This window comes from Tachyglossus aculeatus, chromosome 17 (assembly GCF_015852505.1).
Source record: "Tachyglossus aculeatus isolate mTacAcu1 chromosome 17, mTacAcu1.pri, whole genome shotgun sequence".
Lineage (NCBI taxonomy): Eukaryota > Metazoa > Chordata > Mammalia > Monotremata > Tachyglossidae > Tachyglossus > Tachyglossus aculeatus.
The window spans coordinates 51,113,787-51,136,287 of NC_052082.1; the positions used below are offsets into that span (position 1 = coordinate 51,113,787).

General features: G+C 45.8%; 1 protein-coding gene across 1 annotated transcript in view; it reads right to left on the bottom strand.

Moving 5' to 3' along the window:
- NCOR1 (nuclear receptor corepressor 1) overlaps nt 1–17,483 on the bottom strand; it is a 118,991-nt gene extending 101,508 nt beyond the window's left edge. Inside the window, exon 1 of the mRNA XM_038758877.1 lies at nt 17,466–17,483. The gene's annotated coding sequence lies outside the window, so the exon portion shown is untranslated. The remainder of the gene's footprint in view (nt 1–17,465) is intronic.
- Nucleotides 17,484–22,501: the final 5,018 nt, after the last annotated feature.

A 22,501-nucleotide genomic window follows, 5' to 3' on the forward strand; every position in this document is an offset into this window, starting at 1 on the left:
GAAAAGGGAAAAAAGACATGAAAATGTGTGATGGGAGAAAGGAGTGGGAATTACAGATGAGCAGATCCACAACACTACATATGCCAACTCAAAAGCCCAGAAATCTGATCAATAACCTAGGTCCAACCGACCAGACTTGATCTCTTCTCCTCCACCTCAGACAATGCAGTTCTTGGGAAAAAGTCATCCCCTAGTCAGAATTGATTTTTCAAAGAGACAAAAGCCCAAATTCAAATGGACCTCAAACACAGCATCTTTAAAAGTTGAGAGCTCACTATATCAGGCGACTTCTAGGAATGCTCTCAATTCCCAGAAGATGCAGGGATTTGTCCCTCCAAGTCACAGTTAGATACTGGATCCCCAACTAGATATCAGGTGGAAGATGGGAAAACTTTAATCTGGCTCCCATTTTATATGTAGAGAGGGGTCTTTTGGAGTTTCCTAACCTCCTTTTTTCCATTTACACATCCCTCTCCCCACTCCATCTCCAGGGTGGATTCAACAACCCAGATATAACCTGTGTCCTCCGTAACTCTGATACAGGGCAGGACTTTGGATACTTTCAGCCCCTCGGTAACTTTCATAGGTCAAATAAGAACCTGATTATTCATAAACTCCTGGAATGGTCCTCAGAGCCCAGGTAAACTGAGATTCTTGAAACTCGTTTCTGACCAGGACAAAGAGGATTTCCTTTAGACTGTAAGCTCATTGTGGATAGGAAACATGTCTCCCAACTTAGTTACACTGTACCTTCTCAAGCACTTTAGTATGGTGCTCTGCACACAGTAAGAATTCAATAAATACTATTGATTGCTTAATCTATTTAGACATTAATTCAAAATTTCTATGACACTGCCATGCTTCATGGGTGGGCAGAGGTGATCAGTAGGTGCATGCCGGCCTGAGAACGCAGAGCTCAGGTCCCAAAACTGGGCTCTCCTGGCAGGTCACAGCCCTTGCCTCCCACAGGGTGTTAGAAGAAAGCAAGAAGGAAGTGTCCCCTTGAGATTTTCAAACACCCAAGTTGAATTTCAACCCAGAAGCCTGGTATCCCAACCCCTCTTTCTTTGACAAACTGCTACCACGCTGATCCACACACTTATTCCTCACCTTGTCTACAACATCAACATCCTCGCTGGCCTCCCTACCTCCTATCTCTCCCCACTCCAGTCCATACTTTACTCTGCCACCTGGAACACTTTTCTAAGAAAATGTTCAATCCATATGTCCAAGACTGAACTCCTTATCTTCCCTCCCAAACTCTGCCCTCTCTCTGACTTTCCCGGCACTGTAGACGGCACTACCATCCTTCCCGTCTCACAAGCCCGCAACCTCGGTGTCATCCTCGACTCTGCTCTCTCGTTCACCCCTCACAACCAACCCGTCACCAAAACCTGCCAGTCTCACCTCCGCAACATCGCCAAGATCCGCCCTTTCCTCTCCATTCAAACCACAACCTGGCTGGTTCAATCTCTCATCCTATCCCAACTGGATTACTGCATCAGCCTCCTCTCTGATCTCCCATCCTCCTGTCTCTCCCCACTTCAGTCTATACTTCACGCTGCTGCCCAGATCATCTTTGTGCAGAAACGCTCTGGGCATGTTACTCCCCTCCTCAAAAATCTCCAATGGCTACCAGTCAACCTAGGCATCAAGCAAAAACTCCTCACTCTCAGATTCAAAGCTCTCCATCACCTGGCCCCCTCCTACGTCACCTCCCTTCTCTCTTTCTACAGCCCAGGCTGCACTCTCCACTCCTCTGCCGCTAACCTCCTCACTGTGCCTCGTTCTCGCCTGTCCCGCCGTCAACCCCCGACCCACATCCTTCCCCTGGCCTGGAATGCCCTCCCTCCCCACATCCGCCAAACTAGCTCTCTTCCTCCCTTCAAAGCCCTACTGAGAGCTCACCTTCTCTAGGAGGCCTTCTCAGACTGAGCCCCCTTTTTCCTCTCCTCCTCCAAATCCCCCCGCCCTACCTCCTTCCCCTCCCCACAGCACCTGTATATATGTTTGTACAGATTATTTATTTTATTTGTACATATTTACTATTCTATTTATTTTGTTAATGATATGCATCTAGCTTTATTTCTATTTATTCTGATGACTTGACACCTGTCCACATGTTTTGTTTTGGTGTCTGTCTCCCCCTTCTAGACTGTGACCCTGTTGTTGGGTAGGGACCGTCTCTATCTGTTGCCAACTTGTACTTCCCAAGCGCTTACTACAGTGCTCTGCATATATTAAGCGCTCAATAAATACGACAATGAAGGAATGAATGTTTCCCCATTCCTCAAGGACCTCCAGTGGTATCCCATCCACCTCCACATCAAACAGAAACTCTTCACCATCAGTATTAAGGCAATCAGCCCCCCCACACCTTACCTTGATGATTTCCTACAACAATCCAGTCTACACACTTCACTCTTTTGGCACCAGCTTATTCACTATGACTCTATATCTCAACAAACTCTTTCCCACATCCTCCCTCTGGCTTGGAACTCCTTCCTCCCTCTTTATATGTATGCTCCAGGGCCATGTTTTTCATTTATTGAGAGCCTTTGGGAAGCTAAATGAGGGAAAGGAGAAACAGCAGAGGCCAGCAAGACAAGACTGTGGGATTCAATGGCCAAGGACCAACATAGGTGACCTGATTGTCCACCTATGGTCCATGATTGGCCCCATTAATAATCTTCTAATTTGTCTCACTTCAAACTCCTCTCCTCCAAGTTTCTTCCAGAGCTGCTAACAAAGAGAAAGCTGACAGTTTCTCATTTCAATTCTTCTGCACCCTGGCTTGGAGGCGTTAACCAATGGTGAAGAAAAAAAAAATTTTTCAAAAGACAGGAAGTAAAAGTAAGTAGAAGCCAAGATCCGGGATACGCTAACTAGATAATCAGACCCTGAATAATCTAAAGTTTATTGTACATCTTGCCAAGTAGTCAGCTTTTTATTTTGTTTGTCTAAGAACTTAGGCAAGATTAATTCTAGCTCTGGCATAACAGGCTATTTAATCAAACGACAGGCCACAGCTGGAGAAAATTGCTTTTAAAATAATATTCAGAAATTTATGTTATAAAATCTCAGATTTTACTCTTTTTGTCCCTTTTCTTTAGAACAGAACTTTGAGGAATTTACAGAGATTCTGAAAGAAGTAGCCACGTGAAAACTTTGATGGTATGGCATAGTGGATACAGTACAGGGCTTGGAGTCAAAAGGTCATGGGTTCGAATCCAAGCTCCACCACATCTTCTGTGTGACCTTTTTTTTGGTATTTAAGTGCTTACTATGTGCAAAGCACTGTTCTAACCGCTGGGGGGGGGGGGGGACACAAGGTGATGAAGTTGTCCCATGTGGGGCTCACAATCTTAATCTCCATTTTACAGATGACCGTGGGCAAGTCTCTTCACTTCTCTGTGCCTCAGTTACCTCACCTGTAAAATGGGGATCGAGACTGTGAGCCCCATGTGGGTCAGGAACTATGTCCAACCCAATTTGCTTGTATCCACACCAGTGCTTAGTACAATGCCTGGCACATAGTAAGTGCTTAACAAATACCATAAATAAAAACTCAGAACATACAAACAAAAATTACTATGGTGACACCATGTAACAAATATCCTCTCATAGGGAAACCTAATCTGACGCCATGGCAATGGATATTTGTGGAGCCGCAGTAGTTGGGCAGGCATTTTCTCATTGGCTCCAGCCAGCACATCAGGAAACTATGACCTGAAGCTAAGCTCATCCCCCGGTCTGACCTTCTGGCCACCCATTTCTGGGGCCCTGCTTTTCATCTACCCTTTTTCCTCTTCTCCTCCCCATCCCCCCCCCACCCTACCTCCTTCCCCTCCCCACAGCACTTGTATATATGTTTCTACAGATTTATTACTCTATTTCACTTGTACATATTTACTATTCTATTTATTTTGTTAACGATGTGCATCTAGCTTTACTTCTATTATTCTGATGACTTGACACCTGTCCACATGTTTAGTTTTGTTGTCTGTCTCCCCCTTCTAGCCTGTGAGCCCGTTGTTGGGTAGGGACCGTCTCTACATGTTGCCAACTGCCCAAGTGCTTAGTACAGTGCTCTGCACACAGTAAGCGCTCAATAAATACGACTGAATGAACGAATGAATGAGGCTAAGGAAACAGAACTGCAGTGGTTGCCTAGCAACCTTCGCATGAACTCCTCACTATTGGCTTCAAAGCTCTCCATCACCTTGTCCCCTCCTACCTCACTTCCCTTCACTCCTTCTGCAGCCCAGCCTGCACACTCTGCTCCTTTGCTGCTAACCTCCTCACTCTGCCTTTTTCTCGCCTGTCCTACCATCGACCCCTAGCCCACATCCTACCTCTGGCCTGGACTTTTAGACTGTGAGCCCACTGTTGGGTAGGGACTGTCTCTATATGTTGCCAATTTGTACTTCCCAAGTGCTTAGTACAGTGCTCTGCACATAGTAAGCGCTCAATAAATACGATTGATTGATTGATTGATTGGAATGCCCTCTTTCCTCATATCCGCCAAACTAGAGCTCTCTTCCCCCCTTCAAGGCCCTCCTCCAAGAGGCCTTCCCAGACTGAGTCCCCTTTTCCTATGCTTCTCCTCCCCTCCCCATCACCCCTACTCCCTTCCTCTGCTCTACCCTCTTCCCCGCCCCAAAGCACTTGTGTATATTTGCACATATTTATTATTCTATTTATATTATTAATGATGTACATATCTATAATTCTACTTATCTATTTTGATGCTATTGATGCCTGTCTACTTGTTTTGTTGTCTGTCTCCCACTTCTAGACTGTGAGCCCGTTGCTGGGTAGGGATTGTCTCTGTTGCCAAATTGTACTTTCCAAGCGCTTGGTACAGTGCTCTGCACACAGTAAGCACTCAATAAATCTGATTGAATGAATGACTGAATGAACTGCAGTGTAAAAGCACGGCAACCAACTGGCAGTTTCTGGCACAGCACTTTTCCAGGTCTGGCTGACTGTTCTTCCCTACAAATTGTAGACCCCATTACAGTTCAGAAATACATGCTGGATAAAAATCAACAAAATACTGTTACACTTAATTTTACAATGCGTTGAAATGTGCTCTAAAACTCATTGTAGTAAGTAAGGGAGGTTGGCCAAAACTTTGAAAGAACTGTTTAAGGAGTGCTTTGTTATTACAGCATTCATAATAGGATTTCCTGTACCGTGTCTCAATAGACCCCCAAAACATTGCTTGAGGCACCATCACCAGAAAGGGAAGAAATTTCTTGGGTACAATCCCTTCAGAGTGAAAGGTTATTGTCAAGCAGAAAGGGGGGCAATGGTAAAAGACATCTGTAGCAATCCTGAGTAACCCCCCAAAACTTCATTAGGTTCCCCTGGAAAATATAGCAAGGGAATCCAGTCTCACTCTTTGAACAAGCACCAACTGGCTCCAGCAGGACCAGGAAAAAAACCCAAAAAACTAACTCAGGACTGAGGATCCTGCTCTGAAGTGCTTAGTACAGTGCTCTGCACACAGTAAGCACTCAATAAATACAACTGAATGAATAAAGGGGACCATGATTCGCTGCAGAGAACCTGGAGCCTGCCTGATCAGGAGGGAGATCCACTGGGCCAAAATAATGTGCCTTTCCATTCCCTCTTGACATTCCTGGTACAGCTGCACTAGTCCGACTGATGATCAAGCTGGATGGCGACACTTTTGGATTCAGCCTACTGGGAACTGTGTCAAAAAAAAGTCACATCATCCTGGGGAACAGGTCGGTAAAAATATAAAAAGCATGCCAATTTCTCGACACAATTAGCTTGCTCACGAGAGGGCCCCATTAAAGTCAACTGTTCCAACCACGCAAGAGCAAGAACTTTCCCGTCTTTGTGATTAACGCAGAAATTCAAGGTAGTGAGGCTACCTTGGTGATGCTGCAATAACGTGGAAAGACTACCTATACAATAACTAATCATTTAGAGGAATAAGGAGATGACAACCCTATATGAAAAGTACTTCCTTACATTGATTCAGGCCCTATAATTAGGTTAATTCGGGGCCTAATAATAATTGTACAATTTTCCTAGGATATCAACGGCTAAATGCTATCCACGAAACAGCAACTTGCTGCTACTGCCTCCAGTATGGAACTCTGTCATCCCTCAGATCCAGAAATATGTTACCTGCTCCAAGAGACATTTCCCTAATTCCTCCAACATTCTTGGAAAGTCACCTTAGCTTTCATGTGCCTAGCTGGCGGCATCCTCAATTTTTTTTTTTATCATCCGCATCTTTGATCCTACTTTTACCTACTGAGTAAGTAGCTGTGTGTGCCCGTTTGTCTCTCTCATCCTCCTGGCTGCTTTGGATCCTGTGGACACCTCCTTCTCCTAGAAACACTATCTAACCTCGGTGTTTCTGACACAGTTCTCTCCTGCTTCTCCTCTCACCTCTTTGGATAACCTTCTTAAGACTCTTTCACCAGCTCTTCCTCTGCCTCTCATTCCCTAACTGTGGATGTCCCTCAAGGCTCTGTTCAGGATCCCCTTCTTTTCTCAATCTTCATTTCCCTTAGGTCTCTCATCCAGTTTCAACTACCACCCTCTATGTGGTACACCAAATCTTCATCACTTGCCCTGACCTCACCCCTCCTATGCAATCTGACATTTCCTCCTGCCTCCAGGACACTTCTACATGGATGCCCATCCTGCTGACACATATTTAAAATTGAATCCCTCATCTTCCTTCCCAAATCTTTCCCGACACCTAATTTTCCCATCACAGTTGACACCACCATCATCCTCCCCATCTCTCAAAGCCCATGACCTTGGCATTATCTTGACTTCTCTCTCACTTTCAACCCCAAAATCAGTCTGTCACCAAATCCTGTCAATCTTTTCTCCAACACATCTTCTGAATCCACCCCTTCCTCTCCTTCCAACAGACACCACTTGGGTCCAAGACCTTTTCATATCCTGGCCCAAGTCTTCCATCGGCCTCCTTGCTGACATCTCTGCCTTGCATCTCAGCCCCTCACCAGAACATACTTCACTATGCTGCCAGGATCATTTTTCTAAAACTTCCTCCAGACTGTACACTCGTTGTGGGCAGGGAATAATAATGGTATTTCTGTTTACCATCTCTGTTATTTTGTACTTTCTCAAGCACTTAGAATAGCGCTATGCACCCAGTAAACACTCAATAAATACAATAAGCACTCCCTAAATACAACTGATTGATTGATTTATACCACACACATCTCTCCTTTCCTCATACGCCTCCAATGGTTGCCCATCCCTCAAGCAAAAATTCCTGACCATCGGCTTTAAGGCTCTCAATCAGCTCTCTCCCTGCTACTTATCCTCTCCCTTTTCCTATGATGCCCCGGCTCATGGTCTAAGTTCCTCAAGTCAATCTATTCTCATCTCTCCCACCACTGACCTCCTGTTCATATCCTCCCAAGTGCCTGAAACTCCCTCCTCTCTCCTTACCTCCAGCAAGTCACAGTTCTGCTGGTCAGAGCCTTTCTGAAATCACACCTACTCCAAGATGCCTTCTCCCGTTTCTATCTAAACTCCCCCTCCTAATTCTCCCCAAATCCCACACCAGCACTTTTGGGCCACGGGCGCACTCGGGTAGCCTCAACCCCCCAGTAGCACTTCTGTACATATATACTCTGTTACTTTCTCCTTATCTGTAATGTACTTTCAGTGTCTGCCTCCCCCACAAGATTGCAAGCTCTAAGGCAAGACTTTCTCTTAAGTCTGATACACTTTCCCAAGCACCTCTTAAACACCATGAGTACTCAATGCTGCTGTTGATGATGATTTTGGATTTGCAGTGTCAAAAGATAACTGTACTGTGGCCACAACTGCAACCACCAAAGCATTTTTGGCGGCTCTAACTTTTTAAACCGAGGTTCCCTGACTCCATGATTCCATCTACTGTGGGTTCTTCTTTTTGCTTCTCCCAACCATGTGTCCCCCTCTTCAAAGCCTCCTTTCATTTCCTCAAGTTCCTTTGCTTCTCCTCCTTTGGGTTCCACATTCTCTGTCCACCATCTGCTCATCCCTGGCTTATCACCTAACTAATACAGAGCTCTAGCTCCCTGGGGTCAGAAAAGGTGGTCCTTATGTGAGAGGTATCATTTCATCAATCAGTGCTATTGACTGAGTGCTCACTGCGGGAACACTATCCTAAGGGCTTGGGAGAATACAATGGAGTAGACAGAAACCCTACCCACAAGGGGCTTAAAGGCTAGAGAAGGAGACAGACATTAAAATAAATTACAGATGGATAGGTACATAAGTGTTGGGGCACTGGGGATGAGATGACTGTCAAGTTGCTTAGGTGGTAAAGGCCCAAGGGCACATGTGACTCAGAAAGGAGGGTGAATAAGCAAAATGAGGGCTTAGTCACAGAAGGCCTCCTGGAGGAGATGTGATTTTAGTAAGGTTTTGAAGGAGGAAAGAGTGGTGGTCTGCCTACGAAGGGGAAGGGGGTTGCAGGCCAGAGAAAGGACATGGGCAAGGGGTCAGCGGCAAGACAGACGAGATCAGGGTACAGTGAGTACAATGAAGTTGCCACACGACAATTATTTCCCATCATCAGAGAAATACAGATGCCCAATTTAACTCTCATTTCTGCTTCTGTCCCATCCTCTTTCTGTTTCCTTTTCTCTGCTCTTCCTAAGCCCCCTCCTACCTCACCTCCCTTCTCTTCTTCTCCAGCCCAGCCCGCACCCTCCGCTCCTCTGCCGCTAACCTTCTCACTGTACCTCATTCTCGCCTGTCCCGCCATCGACCCCTGGCCCACGACCTTCCCCTGGCCTGGAATGCCCTCCCTCCACACATCCGCCAAGCTAGCTCTCTTTCTCCCTTCAAAGCCCTACTGAGGGCTCACCTCCTCCAAGAGGCCTTCCCAGACTAAGCCCCCTTTTTCCTCTCCTCCTCCCCATCCCCCCCCGCCCTACCTCCTTCCCCTCCCCACAGCACCTGTACATATCTTTGTACAGGTTTATTACTCTATTTATTTTACTTGTACATATTTACTATTCTATTTATTTTGTTAATGATGTGCATTTAGCTTCAATTCTATTTGTTCTGACGACTTGACACCTGTCCACATGTTTAGCTTTGTGGTCTTTCTCCCCCTTCTAGACTGTGGGCCCGTTGTTGGGTAGGGACTGTCTCTATATGTTGCCAACTTGTACTTCCCAAGCGCTTAGTACAGTGCTCTGCACACAGTAAGCGCTCAATAAATACGATTGAATGAATAAAAAGTCTACTGGAATGCAAACCTAAATGCTTTAATTCCCCCTCCTTCCAAAAAACATAATCACCTTTTTGTATGCAAATGCTTTCCCATAATCCCTCAGGTGTGGAAATGTACCCCATCATCCAGATGGATCAAATATATGACTCCAAACTCCAAGAATACAAAGGTTACAGTTTTTAAGTGAACTATATATCGTGCCTAGGATAGGGTTATGTACCGATGGAGGCTTAATAATTATTTTAATTATAAATCCAAATATCTGACTAGCTGAAGCACTAAACAAAACTCAAATGAAAGCAAAATGAAGGACTTCACAAACACTACTGATAACATAAAACATGCATTTTCAAAACTATATAAAAGATATCTGTACCTATATCCTGGTGGAATCGGTAAACTAACACGCCTAAAACTGATTTTTTAAATTGAAGTATGATAGAAAACAAAAGGTTGCTTCGGGAGGAGATAAAATCTACAGCCTCCAAAGTACTCCCTGCAGCCGGTAACCGTAAGACTGGCATGCTTCAGAAAGCTAAAAATAAAATACGTATTAGAGGACCAAATTTTCCTGGAATACATTAACTCAGTGAGATAGGATCTGGTCCAATACAGCAGATAATTTATTAAACGTTTGTCCGCAGTGATAAAATAAAGGAAAAAAAAAACCAACAATAACCCAGGGCTGTTTTTAAAGGGACCAAAATTATATTTTAAGGGAGCGGAGGAAGGCGGGGCAGTGAAAATAAGTGCATCTGAAATGGTACCGAGTATCAGGACGGGTACAATTTTTTATCTCCTTTTAAACTGAGTATTTTTGTATTGAATTTTACAACCAATACCAACTTAGATAAAAACAATTCTGCTTTGGAAAGACATCCCCCAAGTCTTGTCACAACTTCAAGAATATAAACCAGGTGTAAAATGACAGCCTGCTATACAATCTCTCTCACTCCCAGCAAATGCTCTGAATACAAACTAAGCACTTTCTGCTTAATATTAGCAATTTGATAATCGACTAGGTGCATAAATGCTTGGACACCCAGATTGCATCTCAAATGTTTCAACTTCTGTGAATGGTGTACAACAGGAATAGAATAAATTCATTCTCCCTGAAGCTAAACAGCTTGTTAGAGGTGTCTAGAATGAAAATGGCATTATACTGTCACTATCAACAAAAAGCTACATTCACTAAAAATGGTCATTCCACTCAAGCATCAGTATAAAATAAATGTTCCCTTTAGAACTATGCTTTTGTGTTCTTCTTGTTATTTCTAGGGAGAAGCAGTGTGGCTTAGTGGAAATAGGATTGGGAGTCAGAGGGCTTGAGTTCTAATCCTGGCTCAGCCACTTGTCTGCTGTGTGACCCTGGGCATGCCACTTAACTTCTCTGGGCCTCATTTACCTCATCTGTAAAATGGGGATAAAGACTGTGAGCCCCACATGTGACAAACTGATTACCTTGCATCTACCCCAGCACTTAGAACAGTGCTTGGTACATAGTAAGTACTTAAATACCAACATTATTATTATTACCCCAGCACTTACAACAGTGCTTGGCACATAGCAAGTGCTTAAATACCACAATTATGATTTCTCCAAAATATTATGTTCTGTTTGACTAAAAAGTGTTCTACCTTTAAAGGAACTGTCTTACATTAGTTAGTTATTAAAAAAAGTATAATGGCATCTTTTACAACTAAAAAAGATAACAGCAGCAGGAACATTGGAGAGGTTTACACAATATTTCAAGGCCAGATGGTCTCCTTTGGTCTAAGAGACTTTCCAACCACTAGGTATAGGATAGGGAAGGTGCAGGATGGTCTAGACCTCCCTCGATGGAACCTCAATAGGTCCAAATGAAATCAAGATTTTTTTTAAATACCAGGAACTTTTAAAAATGGAGACAGTTATCAAAAGTAGATTTTTAAAATCCAAGTGACTACCACCGTTCACTACATCTCTAGTATGAAAAAAAACAATTTCTTCATCTTTTCTAGAACTGCAATTTTTAATGTTGAAATGGAGTTTTAATTTTTAATGTTGAAAGCTTTTACAAACAGCACGTATCACAAGGCTGATGATCAATGAAAATATTAAAAATGACTAGGAGTCTATGAATTAAACCACTAGTTTTTCAACTTGAAAGATTCAAATCTGATTTTAGATCACAGGAACAGTAACACTATCTCTAAGTTAAGAGGTCTGTAGAGCTCCATTGGGGAAAACTGTATGACTTGCCTGGCCGAGGTTTCACACTCACTAAATGCAAATGTAAAAAAAAGTCAGAACGTTTTTGAAGAACATCGTACAATATTTTGACGACACAAGCTTTTTGGGAGGGGAAAAATCTTGGTAATGTAGCAGTGAGCCTCTGAAGCTCTAGAATACTAAAATAAAATAGAGGAAACAGATGGCCTAAGTGAAACTATTGTTACATTATAGAAACTTCTAGTATCTTTAAAATAGATAAGACCACAAAGAGAAAAAAGGAAAGAAACCTGGAATGGCAATTTACCTTTACTTCAAAGGAAAATAGAAAAAAAACCCAGAAAAACCCAGCTTTACTTTGTGTGAACTCAGGCATTAAGATGATAAATTAAGCAAGATATTGATTCAGACAGCATTTAAGATGCACAAATCTTTAATCTTCAAATAAAGAATAAATCTCTTGACTTTTTAGGTAATATAGGCACCTAAATGGAGGCACAGAATAAATTCTGGTCAACCACTAGTGTTTGGCTTGCATTGTCTTTTAATAAAATCCAATATCTGAGGTTAAATGAGAACAAACCCTTGCAAGAAGGAGAATCCAGTGAAAGTACCTATTCAGGCAAGAAGACCTAGTCACTACAAAGCATTGGTAAGAAATTGAGAAATGGTACCAGGCAAAACAATTAAAACTGAATAATAAACGGGCTGCAGATTCACTTACATCAATCTTGGCCTCGGCAAAGGCCTTTGCTTTTCTACGGGAGACAACAATACCAAGAAAAATTCGCCACCACTTAGCTTGTAGATGCCATTAGAACTAGCTGCTACAAAAAATAGACTTTCCTAGCCTTGGGACAAACTTGTTCTCTCGCCTAAATTTCAGTGGAACATAAATCCACTTCAAACATGCTTCTTTTTCATGAATCGTGGTTATTTCAAAGTAATGGGGAAGGATAAAAATGCCAAAGTTTCACTGTTTAGCCTAGATCACTCAGGATTAGGGCCTAACTACTGGGCTCCAGCAATGCATCCCTTGACCAACTAACGCCCACTGTAGTTACCATCAACATTCTTAAAAGCAAAACACCACCACAAACCCCCTCTCACCCGAATTTTAACAACTCTCCAAAGTTACCTCTTGCTTGTAAAATGCTAGGAGAGAGTGGTACGATACCAGCGTCATCATTTATCATTATCAAGATTCACCCCAAAACTTAGGACGGCAGTCCCGCTCTATAGTCATCAATCGTATTTATTCTATTTAATCGTATTATCTATTTATAGTCGGGGTGTCTGTTGCTCAACCCGGCGACAACTCTTGAACGGCACTTTCTACCGACCAGGAATCATCATCAATCGTATTTATTGAGCGCTTCCTGTGTGCAGAGCACTGTACTAAGCGCTTGGGCACTGTGGCAAATCCCGATTCCGTCACCCAAAGCGCCACTTGTCAGCTGTGTGACTTCGGGCAAGTCACTTACCTTCTCTGGGGCTCAGTTCCCTCATCTGTAAAAGGGGGATGAAGACTGTGAGCCCCACGTGGGACGGCCTGATTACCGTGTATCCCCCCACAGCGCTTAGAACAGTGCTTTGCACATAGCAAGCGCTTAATAAATGCCATTATTATTATTATCCGTGAATGCAGAGAAACTAGGGGAGATTCACACTGGGGTCGAGGAGACATAATCACTTAGTGACTCCCAAATCACACCCTCATACAACTCCTAACTGCACCTTGTCCGTTGAGTTACATATCTATTCTATTTATTCTATTTTATTTTGTTAGTATGTTTGCTTTTGTTCTGTCTCCCCCTTTTAGACTGTGAGCCCACTGTTGGGAAGGGACTGTCTTTATACGTTGCCAACTTGTACTTCCCAAGCGCTCTGCACACAGTAGGCGCTCAATAAATACGATTAATGATGATGATGATGATTTTGTCCTTAAAACCTGCAGTTTTTCCCAACAGGGCCTACCCACCCGGGCGTCGCGGATTCTCCAGTCGAGGCCGGGTCCTGTAGGCTTCTCGATCGGGTCGTTTTTTAAATCCTCCTTTCTAACCCCAAAGGGCGCACACTCCGGGAGGTTCACGGGGTTTCCTTTCCGCCCGTGTTCGTTCATTCATTCATTCGATCGTATTTACTAATTAATCAATCGTATTTATTGAGCGCTTACTATGTGCAGAGCACTGTACTAAGCGCTTGGGAAGTACAAATTGGCATCACATAGAGACAGTCCCTACCCAACAGTGGGCTCACAGTCTAAAAGGGGGAGACAGAGAACAGAACCAAACATACCAACAAATTAAAATAAGTAGGATAGAAATGTACAAGTAAAATAAATAAATGAATAAATAAATAGAGTAATAAATATGAGCGCTTGCTGTGTGCAGAGCACTGTACTAAGCGCTTGGGAAGTCCAAGTTGGCAACATATACCCAACAGCGGGTTAACCATCCGGGCCCGGCCCAAGAGGGGCGGCTATAGGCGCACCCCAAGGGCAGGCCCCCCAAAAGGCGCTCGCCCCCCAGTCCTGCACGGCTGTTTCCAGGCCGGGCGGTCCTCAAACCGCACATACATGTCCATCCGAACATGCGGCCTCACAGGCATGCAGTCCACACCTCGGCGTCCCCGGAGGAAGGGGCTGTGAGGGGTCGGCCGGTCGGCCGGCGGCTCCCCCTGCCCTCGCCACGGCCGCCCGGGCGGGGGTGAGGCCCGGTTGGGCGAGGGCGGGGGGGCCGCCGGCTTACTCACCGGCCGCCGCCGTGGGGACGAGGGAAGAGCGGGTAGGCCGGGGGTGGGCTCGGGGCCTCTGTCGGGGTGCGGGGAGTCCGGCCCAAAGGCGCTCAGGCCGGCAGCCGACACCTCTGCTGCTGCTCCTTCGCCGCCTCAGCCGCCATCTTGGCTGGGCCCCTCCTCCCTCCCCCTGCGCTGGGGCCGCCAGCGCTGCTGCTCCTCCTCCTCCTGTTCCTCCTCCTCCTCCTCCTTCTCCTCCTCCTCCTGCTCGTCCTGCAGGGCTGAGGAGAAGCCGCCTTCCCCACACGGCTCCCGCCCTGAGCCAGGCCCCGCTGCCCACACACACAACCCCAGTCACAGACACACACACACACACACACCTGTCCCTAAGCTAAGCTAACCTGACCTAACGTTATGGACATATGTTATGTCCATAACGTTAGGTCAGGTTAGCTTAGGGACAGGTGTGTGTGTTATGTCCATAACACAACCTCTCCGCAACATTGCCAAGAACCGCCCTTTCCTCTCCATCCACACCGCTACCCTTCTCGTTCACGCTCTCATCCTATCCCGTCTGGACTACTGCATCAGCCTTCTCTCTGATCTCCCATCCTCGTGTCTCTCCCCACTTCAATCCATACTTCATGCCGCTGCCCGGATTGTCTTTATCCAGAAACGCTGTGGGCATGTCACTCCCCTCCTCAAAAATCTCCAGTGGCTACCAATCAATCTGCGCATCAGGCAGAAACTCCTCACCCTCGGCTTCAAGGCTGTCCATCCCCTGGCCCCCTCCTACCTCACCTCCCTTCTCTCCTTCTCCAGCCCAGCCCGTACCCTCCGCTCCTCTGCCGCTAATCTCCTCACCGTGCCTCGTTCTCGCCTGTCCCGCCGTCGACCCCCGGGCCTGTAATGCCCTCCTCCCTCTGCCATCCGCCAAGCTAGCTCTCTTCCTCCCTTCAAGGCCCCACTGAGAGCTCACCTCCTCCAGGAAGCCTTCCCACACTGAGCCCCTTCCTTCCTCTCCCCCTCGTCCCGCTCTCCATCCCCCCATCTTACCTCCTTCCCTTCCCCACAGCACCTGTATATATGTATATATGTATGTACATATTTATTACCCTATTTATTTTACTTGTACATATCTATTCTATTTATTTTATTTTGTTAGTATGTTTGGTTTTGTTCTCTGTCTCCCCCTTTTAGACTGTGAGCCCACTGTTGGGTAGGGACTGTCTCTATATGTTGCCAATTTGTACTTCCCAAGCGCTTAGTCCAGTGCTCTGCACATAGTAAGCGCTCAATAAATGCGATTGATTGATTGATTGATGGTCCACATGTTTAGTTTTGTTGTCTGTCTCCCCCTTCTAGACTGTAAGCTTTTCATCTACCCCGAAGGCCCATTTTCCTCTTCTCCTCCCAATCCCCCCCACCCTACCTCCTTCCCCTCCCCACAGCACTTGTATATATGTTTGTACAGATGTATTACTCTTTTTCACTTGTACATATTTACTATTCTATTTATTTTGTTAATGATGTGCATCTAGCTTTACTTCTATTTATTCTGATGACTTGACACCTGTCCACATGTTTAGTTTTGTTGTCTGTCTCCCCCTGTGAGCCCGTTGTTGGGTAGGGACCGTCTCTATATGTTGCCAACTTGTACTTCCCAGTGCTCTGCCACAGTAAGCGCTCAATCAATCAATCGTATTTATTGAGCGCTTACTGTGTGCAGAGCACTGTACTAAGCGCTTGGGAAGTACAAGCTGGCAACATATAGAGACAGTCCCTACACAACAGTGGGCTCACAGTCTAAAAGGGGGAGACAGAGAACAAAACCAAACATACTAACAAAATAAAATAAATGGAATAGATATGTACAAGTAGAATAAATAGAGTAATAAATATGTACAAACATATATACATCAATCAATCAATCAATTGTATTTATTGAGTGCTTACTGTGTGCAGAGCACTGTACTAAGCGCTTGGGAAGTACATGTCGGCAACACATAGAGACAGTCCCTACCCAACAGTGGGCTCACAGTCTAGAAGGGGGAGACAGAGAACAAAACCAAACATACTAACAAAATAAAATAAATAGAATAGATATGTACAAGTAAAATAAATAGAGTAATAAATATGTACAAACATATGTACATCAATCAATCAATCGTATTTATTGAGCGCTTACTGTGTGCAGAGCACTGTACTAAGTGCTTGGGAAGTAGAAGCTGGCAACATATAGAGACAGTCCCTACCCAACAGTGGGCTCACAGTCTAGAAGGGGTAGACAGAGAACAAAACCAAACATACTAGCAAAATAAAATAGAATAGATATGTACAAGTCAAATAAATAAATAAATAGAGTAATAAATATGTACAAACATATATATATTATGTTGCCAACTTGTACTTCCCAAGCGCTTAGTACAGTGCTCTGCACACAGTAAGCGCTCAATAAACACAATTGATTGATTGATTGATATACATATATACAGGTGCTGTGGGGAAGGGAAGGAGGTAAGATGGGGGATGGAGAGGGGGATGAGGGGGAGAGGAAGGAAGGGGCTCAGTCTGGGAAGGCCTCCTGGAGGAGATCATCATCATCATCATCAATTGTATTTATTGAGCGCTTACTGTGTGCAGGGCACTGTACTAAGCGCTTGGGAAGTCCAAGTTGGCAACATATAGAGACAGTCCCTACCCAACAGGGGGCTCACAGTCTAAAAGGGGGAGACAGAGAACAAAACGAAACATACCAACAAAATAAAATAAACAGAATAGATATGTACAAGTAAAATAAAGTAATAAATATGTACAAACATATATACATATATACAGGTGCATTGGGGAAGGGAAGGAGATGAGCTCTCAGTAGGGCCTCGAAGGGAGGAGGAGAGATAGCTTGGCGGATGGGCAGAGGGAGGGCATTCCAGGCTCGGGGGAGGATGAATGAATGAATGAATGAATGAATGAACACCCCCCCACTCACAGACACACAAACCACACAAACACACAACCCAAACCCCTCTCCCCGCACCTGCCTCCTCAGGGCAGCGCGGAGGGACGGGCGGGGGGGGGGACTACATTGGGCCTTACTGTGGCAAGTCGCCTTCATTGGTGGCCTCTCGATGCCAAGAAGGACGTCCCAAGATGGTAGCCAAAGGGTGGGCCCCAAGGTTCCCCGTCCGGAGGCCCCACTGCGAATGTATTCCACACTGGCAAGCAATCTGATCGATCGGCCGGAGAATAAATCGTTACCGACCTCCCCCCCGGGGTCTCCCTCAGAGATGCAGCGGGAAGCCGGGCCTGGGGCGGCGGGATGGGCCCATCACTCCGTCACTGGGCCACGGTTTCAGGTTTTTACATGGTTTTTTCGCCCTCCTCCCTTGCCCTTTCGGATTAGGAGCCGGGGGCTTCCACGCTAGAGGAATCGGCGCGGGTGGGAGGGTGAAGAGGGCTAAAAGAGGGAGGGAGAAGGCGACATAAACAGAGGAGGTGCTGTCCAACCGCGATCCCAAATGGTTTCGAGGATGCAGGAAGTCCCGGCTTGAAAGGCGGCCCAACGAATAGGGTGAATGGAGGGGCGGTTTAAAGCCTCACAGGATGTGGGAGGGCCTAGTTAAACGACTCATTGAAACGTGCTGTGAGGGGAAGAAGCTTTAAAGAAATAAAAGCCTTCATTGCGAGACTTCGGTCTTCAGGGCCCGGAGGGTCCTTGAGCCGGGACGAGTTTATCTGCGGGGAATATTCCCCAGTTCGAGGCGTCGGGAAACGATGATGATGGTATTTGTTAAGCGCTTACTAGGTGGCAAGCGCTGTTCTAAGCGCTGATGCCCCCCACCCAGATAGGGGAGGAAGAACGCCCCATAAAACAGAAATTGGTTGTAGAGAAGCATTGTGTTGTAGAGAAGCATCCCTTTTAGACTGTGAGCCCACTGTTGGGTAGGGACTGTCTCTATGTGTTGCCAATTTGTACTTCCCAAGCGCTTAGTACAGTGCTCTGCACATAGTAAGCGCTCAATAAATACGATTGATTGATTGATTGTGGCTTAATGGAAAGAGCCCGGGTTAGGAGTCAGAGGTCGTGATTTCTAATCCCACCTCTGCCACTTGTCAGTTGGGTGACTTTGGGCCAGCCACTTCACTTCTCTGTGCCTCAGTGACCTCACCTGGCAAGTGGGGATTAAGAATGTGAGCCTCATGTGGGACAACCTGATGACCTTGTATCTCCCCCGGCGCTTACAACAGTGCTTGTCACCTACTAAGCGTTTAACAAAAACCATTATTATTATTATTATTATTATTATCAGAACTGCGGGTTTATGAAACGGCCGAGGCTGGCGCAAGCCGAGAGCAAGGGCAGCTGCTGGGGTGGGAAGACGGTTTTCGAAGGAGGCGGATTAAGACTGTGAGCCCAAAGTGGGACAACCTGATGACCTTGTATCTCCCCCAGCGCTTGGAACAGTGCTTGGCACCTAGTATGCATTTAACAAAAACCATTATTATTATTATTATTTATTATTATCAGAACTGTGGGTTTATGACATGGCCGAGGCTAGCGCAAGCCGAGAGCAAGGGCAGCTGCTGGGGTGGGATGGAGGTTTTTGGAGGAGGCAGATTAAGACTGTGAGCCCAAAGTGGGACAACCTGCTTTCCCAACGTTTAGAACAGTGCTTGGCACCTAGTAAGTGTTTAACAAAAACCATTATTATTATTATTATTATTATTATTGTTATTATTATTATTATCAGAACTGTGAGTTTATGACACGGCCGAGGCTAGCGCAAGCCAAGAGCAAGGGTGGCTGTTGGGGTGGGACGGAGGTTTTTGGAGGAGGTGGATTAAGACTGTGAGCCCAAAGTGGGACACCCTGATGACCTTGTATCTCCCCCAGCATTTAGAACAGTGCTTGGAACCTAATAAATGCTTCACAAATACCGTTGTTATTATTATTACCAGATCTGTGGGTTTATGACACGGCCGAGGCTAGCGCGAGCCAAGAGCAAGGGCAGCTGTTGGGGTGGGAAGAAGGTTTTTGGAGGAGGCGGATTAAGACTGTGAGCCCAAAGTGGGACAACCTGATGACCTTGTATCTTCTTCAGTGCTTAGAACAGTGCTTGGCACCTAGTAAATGTTTAAAAAAAGCCATTATTATAATTATAATTATTATTATTATTATCATCAGAACTGTGGGTTTATGACGCAGCCGAGGCTAGCGTAAACCAAGAGCAAGGGCAGCTGCTGGGGTGGGACAGAGGTTTTTGGAGGAGGCAGATTAAGACTGTGAGTCTCATGTCGGACAACCTGATGACCTTGAATCTCCCCCGGTGCTTAGAACAGTGCTTGTCACCTAGTAAGCATTTAACAGAAACCATCATCATTATTATTATTATCAGAACTGCGAGTTTATGACGTGGCCGAAGCTAGCGCAAGCCGAGAGCAAGGGCAGCTGCTGGGGTGGGAAGAAGGTTTTTGGAGGAAGTAGACTGTGAGCCTCATGTCAGACAACCTGATGACCCTGTATCTCCCCCAGCGTTTAGAACAATGCTTGGCACCTAATAAACGCTTCACAAAAACCATTATTATTATTGTTATCAGAACTGTGGGTTTATGACGCGGCCGAGGCTAGCACAAGCCGAGAGCAAGGGCAGCATCTGGGGTGGGACGGAGGTTTTTGGAGGAGACAGATTAAGACTGTGAGCCCAAAGTGGGACAACCTGATGACCTTGTATCTCCCCCAGCGTTTAGAACAGTGCTTGGAACCTAATAAACGCTTCACAAAAACTATTATTATTATTATTATCAGAACTGCGTGCTTATGACATGGCCGAGGCTAGCACAAGCCAAGAGCCAGGGCAGCTGCTGGGGTGGAACGGAGGTTTTTGGAGGAGGCGGATTGAGACTGTGAGCCCAAAGTGGGACAACTTAATGATCTTGTATCTCCCCCAGCGCTTCGAACAGTGCTTGTCACCTAATAAATGCTTCACAAAAACTATTATAGTTATTATTAGATCTGCAGGTTTATGACACGGCTGAGGCTAGTGCAAGGCGAGAGCAAGGGCAGCCTCTGGGGTGGGATGGAGGTTTTTGGAGGAGGCGGATTAAGACTGTGAGCCCAAAGTAGGACAACCTGATGACCTTGTATCTCCCCCAAAGCTTAGAACAGTGGTTGGCACCTAATAAACGCTTCACAAAAACTATTATTATTATTATTAGAACTGCGGGTTTATGACACGGCCGAGGCTAGCACAAACCAAGAGCAAGGGCATATGCTGGGGTGGGACAGAGGTTTTTGGAGGAGGTGGATTAAGACTGTGAGCCCAAAGTGGGAAAACCTGATGACCTTGTATCTCCCCCAGTGCTTCAAACTGTGCTTGGCCCCCAATAAACGCTTCACAAAAACTATTATTATTATTATTAGAACTGTGGGTTTATGACACAGTGAGAGCAAGGGCGGCTGCCGGGGTGGGAAGGAGGTTTTGGGCCAATCTGATGACCTTGTATCTCCCCCAGCGCTTCAAACTGTGCTTGGCCCCCAATAAACGCTTCACAAAAACTATTATTATTATTATTAGAACTGCGGGTTTATGACACAGTGAGAGCAAGGGCGGCTGTCGGGGTGGGAAGGAGGTTTTGGGCCAATCTGATGACCTTGTATCTCCCCCAGCGCTTCGAACACTGCTTGGCCCCTAATAAACGCTTCACAAAAACTATTATTATCATTATTAGAACTGCGGGTTTATGACACGGCGAGAGCCAGGGCGGCTGCCGGGGTGGGAAGGAGGTTTTGGGACAATCTGATGACCTTGTATCTCCCCCAGCGCTTAGAACAGTGATTGTCACCTAATAAACGCTTTACAAAAACTATTATTATTATTATTAGAACTGCGGGTTTATGACATGGCCGAGGCTAGCACAAACCAAGAGCAAGGGCATATGCTGGGGTGGGACAGAGGTTTTTGGAGGAGGTGGATTAAGACTATGAGCCCAAAGTGGGACAACCTGATAACCTTGTATCTTCCCCAACGTTTAGAACAGTGCTTGGCACTTAATAAACGCTTCACAAAAGCTATTATTAGAAGTGCGGGTATATGACACGGCGAGAGCCAGGGCTGCTGCCGGGTTTTGGGCCAATCTGATGACCTTGTATGTCCCCCAGCGCTTCGAACAGTGCTTGGCCCCTAAAAAACGCTTCACAGAAAGTATTATTATTATTATTAGAACTGCGGGTTTATGACACGGCGAGAGCCGTGGTGGGAAGGAGGTTTTGGGCCAATCTGATGACCTTGTATCTCCCCCATCATCATCATCAATCGTATTTATCAAGCGCTTACTATGTGCAGAGCACTGTACTAAGCGCTTGGGAAGTACAAATTGGCAACATAGAGAGACAGTCGCTACCCAACAGTGGGCTCACAGTCTAAAAGGGGGAGACAGAGAACAAAACCAAACACACTCACAAAATAAAATAAATAGAATAGATATGTACAAGTAAAATAAATAGAGTAATAAATATGTACAAACATATATACAAGTGCTGTGGGGAAGGGAAGGAGGTAAGATGGGGGGATGGAGAGGGGGACGAGGGGGAGAGGAAGGAAGGGGCTCAGTCTGGGAAGGCCCCAGCGCTTCAAACAGTGCTTGGCCCCTAATAAACGCTTCACAGGAACTGTTATTATTATTATTAGAACGGCGGGTTTATGACACGGCGAGAGCCAGGGCGGCTGCCGGGTTTTGGGCCAATCTGATGACCTTGTATCTCCCCCAGCGCTTCGAACAGTGCTTGGCCCCTAATAAACGCTTCGCGAAAACTAGTATTATTATTATTAGAACTGCGGGTTTATGACACGGCGAGAGCCAGGGCGGCTGCCGGGGTGGGAAGGAGGTTTTGGGCCAATCTGATGACCTTGTGTCTCCCTCAGCGCTTCGAACAGTGCTTGGCCCCTAATAAACGCTTCACAGAAACTATTATTATTATTATTAGAACTGCGGGTTTATGACGCGGCCGAGGCTAGTGCAAGCCAAGAGCGAGGGCATATGCTGGGGTGGGACAGAGGTTTTTGGAGGAGGCGGATTAAGACTGTGGGCCCAAAGTGGGACAACCTGATGACCTTGTATTACCCCAGCGCTTCGAACAGTGCTTGGCACCTAATAAACGCTTCACAAAAGCTATTATTAGAAGTGTGGGTATATGACACGGTGAGAGCCAGTGCGGCTGCCGGGTTTTGGGCCAATCTGATGACCTTGTATGTCCCCCAGCGCTTCGAACAGTGCTTGGCCCCTAATAAACGCTTCACA